Source organism: Pogona vitticeps, chromosome 3, assembly GCF_051106095.1.
Source record: "Pogona vitticeps strain Pit_001003342236 chromosome 3, PviZW2.1, whole genome shotgun sequence".
In the NCBI taxonomy this organism is placed as follows: Eukaryota; Metazoa; Chordata; class Lepidosauria; order Squamata; family Agamidae; genus Pogona; species Pogona vitticeps.
Window position 1 is genome coordinate 245,199,471 of NC_135785.1, and position 17,686 is coordinate 245,217,156.

The following is a 17,686-nucleotide window of genomic DNA, read 5'->3' on the forward strand; positions in this document are numbered from 1 at the left end:
TTCGCACCCTCGTTAAGCGAGGGGAGGGCGCGAAAATGGCTGCCGGCCATAGAGGAACATCGCTGTACGGTGAGTAAATCAGCCGATTGGAACGCATTAAACTACGTTTAATGCATTCCAATGGCTTTTTTCTTTCCGTACAGCGATGTTTCACATAGCGAGGGTTAATCTGCAACGGATTAACCTCGTTGTGCGAGGCACCACTGTATATGCAACCAGCTATTATTACATTAAGGATTAATTCTTAAACCTTGCCTTTATGTAGGATCAATTTGCCTGCCTGGCAAATGATGCATAACCAGAAAAGAAGCACTACCATTCTTACCAGAGCTGGAAACAGAATCAAGAACTGATATTCACAAAGAGGAACAAAAGCAAGAGCAGCTACTTCACATACCTTCTCCCCATTACAGCAGGCATTTGTAAGCAAAGAATGTAACCTATAAATACTTAAAATGGAAGAAAATAAACTGTAACTCTAATTTTATAAAATTAAATGAAGAAATTATATGATGAAAATGTGAAAGTTAACTCTTAAATTAAGGAAGAACAACGGGTAGCAAGAAATTTCAATTCATGCTCATTACGTAGCTACTCAAAATTATTCACACCAAGAAATATAACCCTTGGCAATGCACAGCTCAATTTGCATTTTCTCCACAACACAGTGTTAAAGTGCAATGTTTTGTAAAATTTTAAGTAGCTGCCCCCTAAATCTCAAAGTGACAGAATATGCCCACGGCTATCTGACCAATGCACAATTTGGGCTGCATTGAATAGTTGACCCTTAAGTGTCTCTATCCAAGCTGTCGTGGCAAGTCAAGAACACAGCTGCATTCAATTCAAATTAAAACCGTACTTTTAATATGTGCACGCAATCTATTGCAAATAAACAATGGATGCTGTTGTAAGGTGCAACTAGAATTAGTGGAGATTTGGTGAGTAAACTCCTTTTTAAATTCAGCTGTTCCAGTAGACCTTCTCTAGCTACCACTTACTATGCTAAGCAACAGGATTTCAGCCAATGTGTTTAATATAGGATTTGTCTGGCTAGTGGCCATCCTGCAAAACAGCATGTTTAAATTCCATTGACATAAACAGAGCAACACTGCTGTGCATCAGCGCCAGATTGCACTTCAAATACAGAGATGGATTTCCCTTCAGTGCCAGCATTCAAAATGACTTTGAAGACCCATTTGTTCTAAATGGCTTTCAACTAACATTATTTCATTAAGATTGCTGCTGATCTGGTGAACTGGTTTTTAGATGCCTGACTATTGCATCTTATGGGGGGTGGTATGCTGAGCTGAAAGCTGAATGAACATTTTAAAGCAACTTTCTCCAATCTGATGCCTCCTGATGTGCTAGACTACAACTTCTATCATCCCCAGCTGGCATGGTTTGTTAATTGGTAATTACTGCTTAATGGCTACCTCTCTAATCCAGTTGGTTGTAACTGTGTTTGGTATTACATTACTGGGCACTAAAATACTGCAGACCTTATTCTTTATTGAGTATTACAGTATCTCACAGAAAGATATGTTGTCTATTACTTATTTGGAACTATTTATCTGTGACATTTATACACCGATAAATACAGTACCTAAGATACCAAATACCATCTCCCTCTCCCTTTTTCTCCTGACAGTGCCTCCGTAAGGTCGAATGAGGCTGAAAAAGGCTGTCTTGATCAAAATAATTTAACAACCATAGGGGAGACATGTCTCTGCAGTCTTCGTCTAAAGCTCTTAACAACTGTCTGTCTGTAAGCTAGCACTGGCCAGAATCTTACTAGTGTTCACATAAGGTTCCCATTACTTGCCATGCCAAACTGCAGCTAAGTGAGGAGGTGCGGGCCACTTCACAGAAATACTGTACCTGATTATTTAAACCTGATTACACAACTGAGATGGGCCTTGTCCATGTCATTTAGTCATAATTAATCAGCAATATACACAGTCCTTTCACAAACACCAACAGGATTCTGGCCATTTGTTTTATAAGCTAGTGTAACGATTCTTTAAATAAAAAAATTCAGGTGCAGTTTCATAGCAACATTCTTTGCCTGACCAGTGACCATTTAACATTTAGTCTACTAAATGAGAAGTTGGCATTGGCTGTTTGTGACTAGTGATAGATACACCATCACATCTGTGATTTAGCGATATTGTTTAGCACTTGGGGCAAAATTGATGCATACCAGCTTTGTCCAAGTGATAATGACAGTGTGGGCTAAGAAAAGAAAATGCAAAACACGCCTCTCCCACCCAATTGTAAATAGCTGCGACTCCCGGTGAGGATATTTCCATAAAAGTTCCTGTGGAATGTGGTGTGTGAAATCTTAAATGTCATCGGCTTGTACAGCTCATGTTTTAAGGCAAAAGTGAACCACAAGAGCAAACAGCAAGGGTTTAAAGGAACTGTAAATATGGAATTGTTGGGCTGTTTTAAAAACGTTTGTAAAAATGGCATTGAGAAATTCAAGGCAACTGCCTCTCACTGTGAGGGGTTACTAGAATAGCTAGCTGGCAAGATAAAAAGGCTGGTTCACATACAACATTTTTCCTACGTAGATGTTTCTATTCTTATGTTCAACGATAGTCCTCTCTATGACTATGCAGCACAATAAACACTTGTAGTACGCCTTGGATACAATGGTGTGTGTGCATACTAAACAGAAAAACTCTATTAGTATCCTAATCTGTTGCTTTTCTTCCCATGAGTTTGATGTGTCAACATGGTTCTCCTCTTATGCTTGCAACCAACCAGTGAGGCAGGTCAAGTGGGGGGACGCTGTGTGAAGTTCATGGCCCAGCAAGGATTTGACCTCGGTTCTTCTGAAACCTAGTGTGCTAATCTAGGCACTATATACCACAACGGATCTCAAATGCAACAACAGCTCTTTAAGACCTAGTTGAGATATGTTGCTGCACCCAGACCAGCCAGTTAGTAGAGGCTGGAAAAAGTCACTTCAGGAGGCAACGGAAGGCAAATTCTCCATCGCATATATCACTAAGAGCAGCCTGGGAGTCAGAGGCAGATGAAAGAGTGGCTTTGCTGCCAGAGCAGAAAAACCAGGAGTGATACCATCAGATAGTCCACCTAGTTAGCATTTAGAACAGAAACACTGAGTGCCCCGTTTGTCCTTCTGAGAATGGTACTGCAGCAGAAATGCTTTTTATATGCTGCAGTCCGTGTCAGATGTCACATTTTTGTGGAAAGTGCAAATACATGAGAAGATCGTACAAATCTTTGCTTAAACGTAAGATCTGCACATCAATGCTTTGGATGTTACATTAGATGTGAGGATTCAGAGGTGACCATTATTCTTATATCTCCTAGCTCCCATGATATCTGAAATCAAAATAATCCCTTTCAATAAAGACTAAGATCTAACATCTACCTTGGTAGTTAAATCACTGCCAAAAGACACCCTAATGTTTTGAAAATCAAAACGTTCTTCTAACCAAAGGAGGCAGGTGTTTTCTAAATGCATGTGTTCCAGCAATTGCAGCATCTCTCCATATCATGCCAATATAAATGTGTACATTTTTATTTACTTACAATTGCTTTAGAAATTGCACAACACACATGAAACATATAGGTTATATGCTGTATGTTCCACTTTCAACAAGGAAGCCATTATACACTACTGCAAACACACTGGAGCATTACTGTTCACTAATATCCCCTCTCTCTATAGTTTTAACTGCTTTAAGCCTATATTTGCCTTTTGAATTCCCTGCCTGCCTAACCGCTGAGTATTCAGTGTCCAGTTTTTCCTTCAACTAAAATTACATACCTCAACATTCAGCTCATACTCTAACTTACGAAAAACAATGGACACTTTCATGGCTATGAAAACCAAGGGCTTGAGCTGAAAATATCTCTGCATGTAAAGCAAACCCAAATGTACAGATACAGAACTCCGTGTCTTATATCCATAAAGGTGAGACTAGGTACGGAAAGACACATGTACGTTTGCAGAATTTATCCTTTTTTTTTACAAACATTAATAGCTAACATTTATTTCAACAATGGATACATGAATATCGTACATCAACTAGAACAATCGTTTTTTCTAAATTACCCACTCCCCAAAAAAGCCTAAAACAGAAAATATTGGTTGCTGTTCGTCGTTGCCTTTAACTGGTAGACAGTAGTGGAAAATAAGCAGGAATGAATAGGACATTTGTCAAAGAAAAGAGTTTATTTCTGTCATATCAATTTATTCCTTGCTGTTCTGAGTGGATGAAATAGATGTAACTAAAAAATAAGGGCATTTCAAGAAATTTGCCTTTGCAAGGTTGAGTCAGATCTATTTTTAAATAAGTTTAATAAACAAACTACAACTTGCAGAGCCAGATGGGTACACTGACTGCCTCTGGGAAAGAATTTAAAAAATGGAGAAAGCAATATAACTGTTATTTAGAATGTCTTTCCATAATAAGAATAAGAATACTAGAAGCAGATAACATCATGCACACAAAAGTTAAAGAACTGACAGAAAGAAAATATATCAAAAGTGCGGAAAATCTTAAAATCAAAATTAAATGGGGGTAATACAATCAAAGCAAACACATGGGCCATTCCAGTAATTAGACTGGAACAATAGATTGGACTCAAAATGCATGCATCACACACTACATCCAAAAAGTGTTGTGGACAGATTATATTTACCATGAAAAATTGGAGGCCATGGACTACTGCAAATACAGCAGATAGTGGGGGGGACAGCTAAAATGATTATATCAGTACAAGCAGAGAAAAATTACTTAAGGCAGTGAAATGGAGAATATTTTGAAAACAACAGAAACAAAGGCTCAATATAAGAAACAACAACTTGAAAATAAATTAAATAGCTGGAAAAATAAACCAATACATGGAAAACACCTGAAAAATATTGATGGGAAGCATGATAATAATTCAACATGGACATCGCTAAAACTGGGCCCCCCAAAGGCTTGACTTTGTCTGCACAAGAACAAGTACTCCAAACCAACAAGATGAAAGAATTAGAGCTGACAGCAAACAGATTACAAAACAGATTACAAAATTAGACATGATCAAGTGGCAAAATTAGTTCAATGGTCATTATGCAAAAAATTAACTTGCCAGCTTCCAAAAACACATGGGAACATCAGGCAGAGAAGGTGACAGAAAATGAGGAAGTCAAGATCTTGTGGGATTTCCAGATCCAAACACCTTGAACATACCAGATATAGTAGTACTAGAACAAAGAAATGTCTCGATCTATGACACTGCATTTGCAGGGGATGCCAGAGCTGAAAATAAAGAATTGGAAAAACTAACAAAATGCAAAGATCTGGCAATCAAAACATCTCGATTGTGGATGAAACACATTACAGTGGTCCCCATAGTCACTGGAGCTTTGGGAACACTATAAGGAAGTTTACACAGAGTTGCAGTTGCAAATCTCAGAAATAACACCATCAGAGCTACAAAAATGGCAATATTAGGAACAGCATACATACTGTGTCGATATTTAACAGATACTGTATTTAGGTTTTTTGTTAAAACTTGTATCTTTTATATAATACCAGCCAATGGTTTTTTGATTGACTGTGCCTGGTGTTTTTGAAGAATTATGGAGTTTTCTAGGAATCAGCTGCAGATCTGGACTAAATCCTAATTTAAGCAACAGAATGAATATGCTAGATACACAAAGACATGAACCAGCAAAAAAATTTAATACTTTCTCAAGAACGGTTTCCTTGAGCAACTTCAGCAGAAGAGCCAAATACTAAACTCAGTAACTATAGCATGTTGCATTCACGCAATTCATATTTGTTGGTATCGTCATAGCACCTTATCTAATATTCTGATCTACACTGGCACATATTTAATCAAATTTATTTCCCAATGTATATATAAGAAATATCCACTTTGGAATGGCTGCACAGGCAGGAAGGCTAACAGGACCCTGACACTTAACGTTTGTAAATGTCTTCCTGGCTATAATAATAATCTCAGAACTACAGAGTTTGGAAAGAACCCTATGGATTATCAAGTTCAGCTCTTGTCAGGAAGGCACAAAGAGGAATCGAACTCCCAATGTCTGGCTCTTAGTCAGATACCTAAACCATTCAGCTATCCAGCATGTGATCATCACCCAGGTCAAACAACTTGGGTAGTTAAGCAATGTTGGCCATGGATCCATCCTGGATGTCCATAGTGGCATAGTAGACAGAATAAACTATGACTCAGGAGACCCAGACTTGAATCTTTGCTCTGTCACAGAAACTCAAAGGGGTGTGTATGTCTGATCAAACTACTTCTTAAATATCTCACCCTAAAAGCCTTATTAGGACATCTATAAATTGGTTCACAGCACATAAGACACAGCATAGGGATTTTGCCAGAAACACAGTCCACTCCTGAAATATCCTCATTCTATGAAATAACCAGTAAGTTAAAGCACCATCTTTGCACAGACCATTTATTGTCGGACTATTCTTCGCCACCATTTGCAGCCCTCATTGCTTGGTCTGCACTGCAGCACCAGCATTATATAACTTTTAAGACCGGCCAAGTGTTCACTTGGCTTACAGTCCACACCTTCTCACACATCCATGAGCTTTGCTCCTCTTCCACTGATACCTTGGCCAACATTCCCAGAACCAGATTACTTTCCCATTCTCCTCAACTATCATACTGCTCCCTCTGTCAATATCTGAAATTCTGAATACACAGACAGTTAAAATACTTAAGGGGCTTTAGAAAAAATTGTCCTCTAAATATACACTGTATTTTTTTTTAAAATGAGTTTGAACATCAGTTCACTAAAAGTCACAGTGAAAGATTTAGCCATCTCGAAGCAGGCTTGGTTGCAAGGTCATTGTATAATAGCACTGCCCCGTGCAAAGGAACTTCTTTCATGGCTGACAGTCGGGCTGTGGGAGAGAATTGAAGATGTATTGAAATAATTGGTAAAATATTACAATGTCCAGTATGATTAGAGACGGACTTTGCAGAACCTGAAATTTACTGCTCTTATTATGTTCGGTCCCAGCATTTCGCTCTTTCTGTGAGCTGCTGTCCTTGAAATCAATAGGGACCCCTGGGTTCTACCCCTTTTAATTGTGTTTCTTGGCATACTGGCAACTTGCCAGATTCTGAGATAGAGGCATTTTATGTTATAGGAGATGCAAAAGCAACGGGAATCCCTTTAATTTATTAATTACTTAATTGCTTAATTAATTACTAGTGCATCAGACTGCTGAGAGGGAGGTAAGGATATAAAGAATGGTCAGAAAAAAGAGCCTGGCTACATGGAGAGCACTGTTAGAGGGGAGAAAAGTCTCCTGGATGGGAGGGAAGGAAGGACTTTTTTGCTACAGGTTGATGTTATTTTATACTGTAAATGCTTACCCTCTAGTCTATTAATTATATTAATTACATAGTCTATAAAGATAGTTACATAGATGTGACTTGATTGAGAGTTAATTTTTATAGCTTAGAAAGTATGCCTTTATTATAATTTTTTATTATTGTTTTGTAACACTTTTGTTACAGTCCTATTATTCCACTCTTAAGCACTACATTAATTTTTGTTAGAGGATTTTTAGGTTTTGCGAGAGTATTTACTTATATTTTCCATTTAGTTCATTATGTTTTTATAGTTAAAATTCTTAGAACATTGTATAAAGTTTTACAGTTATGTTTTAGGGACATTCAATACATAAACAATAACATAACACATTCACATATGCTTGGATGTGCTTGTTCAATCAAAAGAAGAGAAGTACAGACTTTCTTGGACATTTGGTTTACTTGTCTCCCATGGGGCAAAGAAATTAAAGAATATTCGGAAGAAGGGAGTACATTGTAAAGAGTGCAGAATATCTGTCTGGTTCCATTCTGGAGTTAACTCTTTTAGAATAAATCCCAGCCTTGATTAATACAGGATTCAGAGGTCTATAAAGTTCTGTAGGGCTCTTATGAAGATGTTCAGGCATCAGACTCTTTGACTTGACATTTTATTACCAGAAAGATTGCACTGTAACCCCCAAACAGAGCATCACACCTTGCAAACCGACACACTTAAGGCTTTCTAATCACCTTTCACTATGTGGCATGGCCCATCTGCATCACCTGCCTAGGAGATTTGCAAGCCAGTGTAGGATGCATTACTCTTCTTATGAAGAACGGCTTAAACAAATGCAGATCTTTAATTTGGTAAGAGATTCTGTACAAGATGATAAACTAGAGAATTTCCGGAAAGGAGAATTATGATCCTTACACAACTTTGAAATAGCAAGCCAAGCACAAAATGTAAATTTCTCATTAATCAGCACTAAGCAACTAAATAGCACATTAATTGCTCTCTTCAGTTACATGACATTTCACATAATATTGTACAGACTCATTAATGCAATGTAGATGGAATACTGTATTAAAAGTAGAAACAAGAACACGTAGCAAATCAGAAAACACAAGGCACTGGGGACTTTCTATAGAAAATTATCTGTGCTTTTTCTCACTCTTAGGCTAAGGACAATACACCACAGAACATTCATAGCCCCACTGTACTCAGGTCACTTTACATATATATGGAAAGTCAATATATATAATGTAAGTCAATATACTCTCAGTTCTACAGGAAAGGCTATGTGTAAATACATGTAATAAATATATAACACCACTCATATACAAATACTGCTCGTCTCTAACAATCAAATGCCAGCAGCTTCATTATTTCTTGCTTCTGAGCTTCAAGAACTGTTGTACTGCTCCCTCTGTCAAGGGTTTTCCATTGTTATGCCATGAAATGCAACTGGTAGAAGCACGGGAACTTCTAGCATTAAGTTGAGCCGTTACCCTGCACTTCTTGTTGTTGTTTAGTCGTTAAGTCATGTCCGACCCTTCGTGACCCCATGAACCAGAGCACGCCAGGCCCTCCTGTCTTCCACTGCCTCTCGGAATTGGGTCAGGTTCATTACCATGCACTACAGGTTTATAAATTAATTCAGTATTACCTGGCTAGATAGGTCAGTGGCAAGTTTGGAGTTTGAGTTTGCTTCCTTACCTTGCCTCCGGTGAGAAGAGTCATCCTGTGTGACCTTGGGCAAACTACACAGCCCCAGAGCACCCCAAGAAGAAGGGAATGGGAAACTACTGCTGAGCGTCTATATGTTATAAAGCCTATACAGCCATGCCAGCAAAGTCAATCATAAAGGATTGAGGGAGTTGCAGTTCAGTGAAAATCTGGAGAGCCATACTGGCCAAAACCCATTATACTTTCCTATCCTTTAAAAGGGGTATTTCCCAATCTGGGGGGCCATGACCCCCAAGGGAGTCACAAAGGGTTTTCTGCAGGGTCATGGGTCGCCTTACAGTTGTTGTAGCCCTTGTCAAATAATTTCTTCCTTGACCTTTCAAGAATAGGATATTAAGGTTAGTGTGTATATTTATGTGTGAGAAACAGGCCCTTTTGGGGAGAAAGGAGAAATAATGCCGGCATAAAAATATAATTGCCACTGCTTCCACGAGAAAGGAATTTTAACAACAATGTGTCACTTCCGGAGAGCCTCAAGAAGGAAAAATAAGACCCCACACACCCACAGAGCAAACTCTCAGGAGGGGGACACACACACAAAAACAGCCTGCCTCTTCTGCAGCAGGTACAAGGAAAGCTTTGTGCTGGTTTCTGAGGGGAATCCTTTCTGCGTGAAGATTTTGCCCCCTCCCTGGGTACCATGATGTCTTTCTGCCCCTCACCTATCCTTGAAGTTCTTTGCCTTATTTATTTCTTCATTTATTTATTTAAAATAGTTTAAGGGGACCCAAGGTGGATTTAACCTCCCTCAGGCTGTTGCTCCCTCACTTCTGAAGTGGGGGCAGTGGAGTCACCAGCAGGAGCAGTAGGACAAGCAGCAATGGTGCCACCATGTTGGGAAACGATGATGGCGCCTGTATGCAAATATTTATTTATTTATTTATTTATTTATTTATTTATTTATTTATTTATTCATTCATTCATTCATTCATTCATTCATTCATTCATTCATTCATTCATTTATTTTATATCCCGCCTATCTAGTCACTTAAGACCACTCTAGGCGGCTTACAGCAAGCGTAATACAATAAAACAATTTTAAATAAGGGGGAAAATTTTAGACAGGATGAGACAAACACTAGGAGAGAGGGGGGGGGAGGGAAGATCAGGAATTGGCTGAGGGGAAGGCCTGCCAAAACACCAGTGTTTTAAATTGATTTTTAAAAATACCCAGCGAGGGAGCCGCACGAATGTCAGGGGGAAGGTTATTCCAGAGGCAAGGAGCCACCGTCAAGAATATGACCCGTGGGCTGTTTCACAGGTTACATGGCTATTATAAAAGGGGGTGGTGACTTGTGAAAGGTTGGGAACCACTGCTTTAAAGCCAATCTGAAAACAAAAATTAATCACTTTCATCTAATTGCTCATGTTATTGTTTGAAAGAAATGTTTTATAGACTCACATGCAATACCTTGAAGTGTAACATTTTTATTATAAGCTTTTGCAAATTATGCCCACTTCATCAGCTACATAAAAACATACAGTGCACACAACTGGGGGTGAGAAGAACTGTAGATAAATAACTCATTAATAGGTATTTCTCTCTGAAATTCTGAATACTTTTTCATACACCTGGCAAAACAGATTCTACATCTATAAGCCAGTCTTTAAAATTTCATCGGACTCTTTGCTGGTTTTGCTATTTCTCTGGAAAAAAATAACATCATGCTATTTTTCAAAAGCTAACCTGGCAACGTATTTCATACTTCTATTAGTTTTGACCAAAGTTCCATCATAATTCTCACCACTCATACAATACATACACAAACACACACACACATGTATTTCTGCTTAAAATAATTTCTTCTACCTACTTGCAAATATCATGCTTAAAATTATTTTACTTAGCAATAAAAAGCTGCTCTGCTATAGGAACTGACTGGGTCCTTTTCAAGGAGAAAGGTGGGATTAAAATATTTTAAATAAATACATTTAAATAAATGTCCCAACAAAGGAGACTACCCATCTTAGGATATATTTTGATAAATGCATTAATCAATGTAGGATTAAATATGAACATTATTCCTTCTACACGACAAACAAGGAATTGGGTAGAAGGATCAATTTAATTCTGTTGATCGTCCAAGCATTGTTCCCACATGCAAATATTTTCCCATCCACCAAAGCTGTCAACCTCTCCAGCCCCTCTGTCTCGGGAAACCTGGAACAGAATCACCTAGAATGTTTGACAGAAAAACAACATGGAAAATCTGGACATACAAGGACTAATCTTCAATCATCATCATACAGAACCAGAGATCTGAAGTCACCAGCTGAAGAAGCAGACTGTAGCTTTGGCTGTGCTGAAAAACCAAAATAAAAAGGACTTGTCTTGTGTTCTTTATTAAGACTGTATGCCCAACATTCAAGCCAACTATTTCACGCTTTTCACTCTTCTATCAAAATCCGTCATCAACGCCTACTCTCCCTTTCCATCTTTAACAGAATTACAGAAAGTCTGTCAAAGAAGCAAGTCTTCCATCAGACATTAAACTTCTCCTTCAATTGTTGGGGCTGTCTCCAACACATCTTCTCCATTTAACATTTCAATTAGTTTTTCCTCTTGCTCACTTCCGATATATTCCTCCCACACGTTGCTACTATATCCTCCATCTCTTCTTCCCCTTGTCCCACTCACAATACTTTTAAAAGGCCACAAGCCTTTGTATTTCCACTATTATTTCTTCTTAGCAATTTCCTTTGCCTTAAAATATTTTTTTTTTAAAAATCATTGTTATATCTTTATGCGTAGGATCTAATATGAATAACATTAAACTTTCCAACAGTAAGGAGTAACCACAAAATTTACTATAAATCCTTCAGGTCCCAATTCACATATCATTATCTGGAGAGCTAAAGTTACGTCCAAAGTCACATCAGTGTTGGTGGACAGAGTATATGATGCATTTTGATACTGGAGTGACTGCACAAATTATGGACCAAGAAGCAAAATGTTAATAATATGCTATTCAAATACTGCATCAAAAAGAACCAAACATAAGCCTTACATGTTTCTGAAGACCATGTGTTCATTTTTCATTCTTATTCTAATACTTTCCAAACAAACCTTAGAAAATTATCAAACCTTAATTCTACTAAAAGAGTTCAAAGTACGACAAATGAATTCCACGGAGAAAAAAAGTGTTTTGAAGATTTGGGGCATGTTATTACGATGCTGTCAGTACAGCATGATTCTTTGTAAAGGAGATACAATCCATCAGGCACAGCTGCTGCACAATCTCTGCAATGCAGCTTATGTAAGGTTCTCTCAATCCCCTGCTAAATTGGACCAGCAAAATCTCAGGTGAACCAAAGTAGCAAATAAACTTTAGCTGTCACTATTCAGTACTGAGAAACGGACAGTATCTACTTCTCCATCACCAAAAATAAACTGACAAAGAATATGAATGTTGTTGGGTTTTTTTTTCACTTGACTATCCATCCTCTTTGGATGATTCAGACCAAATGTTCATGCTTGACAACTGCTTCAAATGCAAAATGTCTATATCCTTTCACCATTACAACCTATTTCTCTCAATCATATCAAGGACATGGGAAGATAGCATAGCATAACCACCTGAAGCCTTAGCCTCCTGTAGGTCAAGAAAAGCAAAAGATAAGCTACTGAATGAACTGAACTGCCATTAACAGCAGGAAGGAAGCTGGAACACTAACCCACCCTGCAGCTGGAGATTTAGGTTTAGAGCAAGTCATTTTGAGCCATTTCTGCCCTATAAGCTCTAAGACACCGTTTCTGATAACAATTTATTCGTATTTTTAAGAAACCAACTCCTGCATTTTAATTTCCATTCAACCTAAAAAGGATGATGAATTGGTGACTAAAAAGCAGGATGAAGATTTTTGGAACAGGGAAGATTACTGTACTGTTAATTAAAAGTGCAGAACAGAACCTTAAGAGCAAGCTCTCCGACTGTAAAATCATAGAACATTTGATGGAACTTAGATTATTTTTACAAAGGTGTTCAGAAGAGGACAAAAACAAACCTATTAGGAATCTTTAAATGATAATAAAAGGTTATAGGCATAAATTGTAATGTAAATTTCAGTAATATAACACAAGCTTTAAGTAACAGCATATACAAACAAGCTCTGTAACTTCATTTTCAGTCTTATTGTATGGCATCTTGCATTTGGTTGAAAGGAACTCTCAGATACAATGCCACTTCTTATCAGATCACAAACCATCAACTGTCCATAACACACATACCTAGCAGAAAGTTATGCACACATTCATGCACCAGCACTAAGTAACAGCCTTTGCACTGTTATGGAATTTTAGACAGAAGTAACTAAATACCCCAGTTATACTATAAACAAAAAGAAAATCACAATTCAGCGCCATGTGCCAGATCTTCCCATCATCCAAGGCCTTGAGTTCTTCCAGGCTCCTCCACACATTTTTACACAGGCTACTTCTTGGTTCTTACACATACACACCCAATTGCAAAACCATATCCTTAGTTCATATCTGCCTTTTTAAAAAAGAAAATTGGGAAAGAGACTATAACAAGCCAAAAAGGGGCAGAAAAGACTTTGGAGCAACGTAAAAGGCTGGTTGAGGCTCTGCTACTAATAAAATGGTTCATTTTATTTGAACTGTCTCTCTCCATATGCATTCTAACCTTAGCTGTCAGCTTATATAAAATCGACATTCACTAACAGAGACAAGTAGTTCTAAGAAAGTCACATATCTTTTATAAACTGCAATTTGTGATAGATCTGGACAGTGCAGTTTAAGTAATCACATTTCCCTTATTATAAGAAAATGAAGTCAGCGAAGCACTGCAATCTAACAGCAAAGTCCTTCAGTGGGCAATATTTTCTAGATTTCTAAGAAATGGGGGGGAAACCCCCACATTGGTCATTGGATGCATGCCATTATATCACTGTAAAGATCAAGAGTGCACAGCTTGGGGGTTGGGAGATTAAGGTCTCAACCTGGACAGGATGATAAATCACCCTTAAAATTGTACAGTGCTGCAGAAATGCCTCATACATCTCTGAAGATCAATCAGTCCGATGTCAAGAGACAAGATTCTAGTCCTTCCTCGCCGCACGGTATGGCCAGGTTATGGCAACAACGCTTTCTGGCTGATTTTGTACTGTTCCATCAAGTCCCTTTGGACCCAATGCATTCATGACTAGAGGCAGGTGCTTTGTGCACCTGACAACTTCATATGAGGCTGTCCACATGGCCCCACATGTGGAGCCCATCTCTGTTCATGACCCCCAAAAAGTCCTGTCATTAACAACCTTTCTCAAAGTCACAGCATCCTTTACTGACACATATTTGGCCTTTTCCTATTGCCTCTCACTTTTCCTAGCATTACTGATTTCTCCAGAAAGTCTTGTTCTTTCATGGTGTACCTACAGTACAATGGTCTCATTCGTCGTCTTCTCTTCTAGAAGAGGTTCGGTCTTAATTTTATCTATGATCCACGTTTCGTCTTTCTGGTGGTCCATAACGTCTGTAAAGCTCCAACTACTGTACTTTGCAAACTTGTCAATTTTTTTCCCCTGTCAGTTTCCATGGCTGACTACTATAGCCTATTAAATTTGTGGCTCTCTCAAGGACACCTTGCCAAACAAATTATGTCCTCCATGGGACAAGCATCAGTGTTATTGCCTTTTGAACCAAGATCCAAATCCAAATGTCTGTGCACTGAGTGATATCCATTTAAAACTTCCACTTCATGTAAGAAGCCATCAAAGACACCCAATCTCCCACCTGTGTTTATTTATTTTATTTTATTTATTTATTTATTTGATTTTTACCCCGCCCCTCTAGACCATGTCTAATTTAGCAGGCTCTTTTTCAGCAGGCTATTAAAACACTGGCCAGTCATCATAATACTAATTTCAAGACAATCTCCCACAGATTGTTTTTAAAGATCTCCCACACGTAATTGATTAGGGAATTTTTTTCTGTACATGACAACTTATTAAGTGAGTTGTCAATGTAAGAATATGCTGATAGTACTATCATGTTGTCATGGCTAAAAACAGAAGCATTACATTGAGCTAGTGTGACATGCAATGGAAGCAATATTGTAAAAGAAATGCAACTCCCCCTAGCCCCATCCATGTACAGTAGTACATTCTGCAATGAACAACCTTCCTAAGAGCTGGATATTCCTTGAAAAAAAATATGGCAAAGAAACAATCTGCTGGTTTTATGTCCTATCCCAGCCTGAGCTTCTAAATTCAGTAAGGTTAAGACAGTACTTCTTTTCATTATTTATAGATATGAAAGACTGATTGATTGATTGATTGATTGATTGATTGATTGATTGATTGATTGATTGACTGATTGATTGAAAATGCTTTTGCCTCTCCTTTCTCCTTAAAAAGGACCCAATGCTCATTAAAAGACAGTATTTAAAGTTAACATAATAAGTATAGAACTACTAAAAAGAATCAAACATTATCACCACATTGATAAATGGTAAACAAAACCAACATCAAAAACACATTCAAAGCAGCAATGCACAACAATCAATTTAAAACTCCTACTCAGGCAGGCATTCATTAAGGTAAAGCTAACTGGAGAATAAGGGAAGGCTTACAGGAAAATAATTTTTATTCATTTGAGTGTTATGCAGCACAAGAACACTGAAGAAACAAGTGTCAAATATCCTGCAAAAAATGCAAAATTTTAATAAAACATTAAACTATCCAAACCATTTCAATCTTCCCCAGAGGCACAACTATTCAGTTGGCTGATTATGTCTAATAAGACACTGTACTCTGTATTAAGCTTCTTGCCTTTTTAGATATACTGTAGTAATATAGGAAATATCCTACAAACATACTTTTTGCACTCCAACAAAGCATTTGAACATTTTATTAATGTATTTTTCAGCCTCTTTCTTCTTCTTGCTTTTATTCATATGATCTATGCAAAATTCTTTCATAAAAAGGAAGGAAGCAATATAAATTTTCTCCCACTTCAATTCTTAATTTTTCACTACAAGGAAAGAAGTACTTTTTATATCCACTGTTTTTGTCAAATGTACGAAATATATTTTTTTAAGCGGAGGTTTTCCCATGTGCATTTGTACATCAGAAAAATTAAAAGGCCTAGCATTCTTACAGAGAGAGTGCTATATAAAACTTTTGAAAGGACAGAACTAATGAAGCACCAGCTGAAAATAAACAGCATAACCTACAGTACAGTGGTGCCTCGCATTACGATGTTAATTCATTCCAGCGAAATCGCTGTAGAACGAAAACGTCATAAAGCGAAAATTAAAAAGCGATTTAAACGCATTAAAACCTGGTTAATGTGTTCCAGTCGGCTAAGAACTCACCATCCAGTGAAGATCCTCCATAGGGGCGGCCATTTTCGGGTGCCTGTGAAGCGAAAAATGGCTCCTAAACACAGCGGGGAGCCATTTTGAGCACCTGGTGGCCATTTTGAAACCCCAACGATCAGCTGTTTTGATCGTGGGGAAGCGAAAATCAGTTCCCGAAACAGGGAACCGATCACTGTGCAGCAAAATTCCCCCATTCAAAACATCTGTACACGTGTTTTGTACTGAAATCTACACAGCCCAATGGTGCATAACAAAATATTCAGGTTTGGAGATATGAGGGTCTGAAAAGCTACAGACTGAAAAGCTATTTCATACACTGAAATATTAGAATATAAGCCTTTGATAATATGTCTTAAGCAAGTAATATTCACTTGGCATGGTACCAAAATATGAAAGCCTTGATTTTTAAAAAATGAAAGCCACAATGTAATAGATGAGTATTAAAAAAAAGATCTTGGGGTGTTGATTAGCACAGAATTGCAATACTGTGAACAATCAAAGAGTCTCTAAGCCTCCATCTGCACTAAGGGAAAACAGTAAAACATCTATTCTAAAAGTAAAAACTCAGATTTTTTAAATAACCAAAGACAGTATATGTCCCCAAAACTTCAGATGAAGGTTTCCTTGCCAATTAATATTCCAAGTTGCAGCTCAGAATTTTTTAAAGATTTTCCAACTGCACAAATCTACTGTGAAACCACTCCCCACCCCTCAAAACGAGCCAAACAAAAATCTTCAGGCTGAATAGTTGCTCTGCTATCAGTTACACTGTAGAGAATAGGAACTTCAAGTAATGCTCTTCCTTATTTTTGGCTTGCAATTCCCAGAATTCTTGGAGAATCTCTAAACCTGCAGGTCTTTTCTCCACAGCTACAGCATAAGGCTTTCAGGTTATTTACCTGCATGACCGGCTTCTGCTTTATGTTGTTGAGCCATTAAAAAAGTGAAACTGGTGCTTCCTGAGAGTCGCAGTTCTTTGGGAGGCACCTCCTACAGATCTAAATAAGCAGTGACACTACAACTCCCAGGAAACACTGTAGAAGCCAATGGAGCAGGGTAAATAGAAACAGAAGAGGAGCTGCTTTTCCATACTTCAAATCACATATCTAGGAGAAAATGTGAGCGCGCAGCAACCACATACAGGTCCAACCACCCAAATGGCACCCAACCATGAAGACGGCAATGGTTGGGAAACAAAATAAGTTCTACTCAATAAATAGAAAAGTAGTAAAATAAAAACAGGCCCTAGTTATTGAAACATAAAAACTCA

At 37.9% G+C, this 17,686-nt stretch overlaps 1 protein-coding gene across 1 annotated transcript in view; it reads right to left on the reverse strand.

Moving 5' to 3' along the window:
* Positions 1-17,686, reverse strand: part of DDX10 (DEAD-box helicase 10) — a 211,789-nt gene that overhangs the window by 138,603 nt on the left and 55,500 nt on the right. The gene's annotated exons all lie outside the window — the stretch shown is intronic.